The sequence below is a fragment of the Chiloscyllium plagiosum genome, chromosome 13 (assembly GCF_004010195.1).
Source record: "Chiloscyllium plagiosum isolate BGI_BamShark_2017 chromosome 13, ASM401019v2, whole genome shotgun sequence".
In the NCBI taxonomy this organism is placed as follows: domain Eukaryota; kingdom Metazoa; phylum Chordata; class Chondrichthyes; order Orectolobiformes; family Hemiscylliidae; genus Chiloscyllium; species Chiloscyllium plagiosum.
The window spans coordinates 71136311-71138093 of record NC_057722.1 but is presented as its reverse complement, the minus strand read 5'-3'; positions in this window follow the sequence as shown (position 1 = coordinate 71138093).

Below are 1783 nucleotides of genomic sequence, written 5' to 3'. Positions count from 1 at the left end.
GACCCCAAAATTCTATTTGGAGTTGAGAAGAATTAGGTGATCTTATTGAAATTTCTAAAATTCGTGGGAGACTTGATCAGGTTTGTTGGATTCTTTCCCCTTGTGAAGGAGTCTAGAACCAGGGGGCAGTTTAGAAAGAAGAAGCAATGCATTTAAAACAGATGAGGAATACTTATTTTTCTTTGAGGGTCATTTGACTTTGGAAATCTCTTCCCCACTAAAGAAATCCAAGGCTGACTTAAGCAGACGTTGATCGATAAGAGAATCAACAGTTATCAATTTGGCAGGAAAGCGGAGCTGGGACACATTCAGATCAGCCATGTTTTTATTGCATTTTATTGAGTAGTGGTACAGGCTTTAAGGGCTAAATAGTGTAGTTCTGCTCTTATTTCTTACGATTTTATTACATATGACACCATCCCTGTCCTTGCTTCTTAATTTTAACCCTATGATTCTAGCTTTAAATGCCAGCTATCATTCTCCTCACAGTTTCTACACATTTGTAGATCTAATTATAATCAACTTTGTATGTAAAGCATGTTAACCCTCTCACCCAATCAGATATCTTCCTTGAACCCTGACAATCTATTTATTGATCGCTAATAAGATAGGTATAATTTTGCTGACTCCCTGATTGACAGTTACTTACATTCTGTGTGTCTCTGTGTGTAACAGGTTAACAAACAGGCCATGAGATGTCAGTTAGAGTTCACTCCTGAATGATAAAGTACAGAAAAACAAGGAGATTGTGATTACGTCCATAGAAAGTATCCAGAAGAATGTGAGAAAGTCAATAATAAATCCAATAACGACTTTTGTGACAGCTTCCTTATCCAGAGAGGGGTGAGAATTCGGTACTGAGCACCACAGGGAAGAGAGCGTTGTTTCATTTAGGAGCCAACATAGGTCAGCAAACATGGGGTGAAAAAGTGAACAAGTGGTAGTATGAGTTAAGAGAGTTGATAACATACACTCAGATGACCAAAAGAATATGCTGACTGGGTGGGATGAAAGAGGCGAGAAAAGAATTGAGTGGGTCTGAACTCCAGCATGGACCTCCTGGACTGAATGGACTGCTTTCCAGTATGTATATTCTAGGCAGTTAGAGTCATAGAGATGTACAGCATGGAAACAGACCCTTTGGTCCAACCCGTTCATGTTGACCAGATATTCCAACCCAATCTAGTCCCACCTGCCAGCACCCGGCCCATATCCCTCCAAACCCTTCCTATTCATATACCCATCCAAATGCCTTTTAAATATTGCAATTGTATTTGCCTCCACCACTTCCTCTGGCAGCTCATTCCATACATGTACCACCTTCTGTGTGAAAACGTTGCTCTATAGTTCTCTTTTATATCTTTTCCCTCTCACCCTAAACCTATGTCCTCCAGTTCTGTATCCCTGACCCCAAGGAAAAGACTTTGCCTAGTTACCCTATCCATGCCCCTCATAATTTTGTAAACCTCTAGAAGGTCAACCCTCAGCCTTCGACGCTCCAGGGAAAACAGCCCCAGCCTGTTCAGCCTCTCCCTATAGCTCAAATCCTCCAACCCTTTCACGTTTCACAACATCTTTCCGATAGGAAGGAGACCAGATTTGCTTGCAATACTCCAACAGTGGCCTAACCAATGTCCTGTACAGCTACAACATGACTTCCCAACTCCTGTACTCAATACTCTGACCAATCAAGGAAAGCCTTCTTCACTATCCTATCCACCCGCGACTTCACTTTCAAGGAGCTATGAACCTGCACTCCAAGGTCTCTTTGTTCAGCAACACT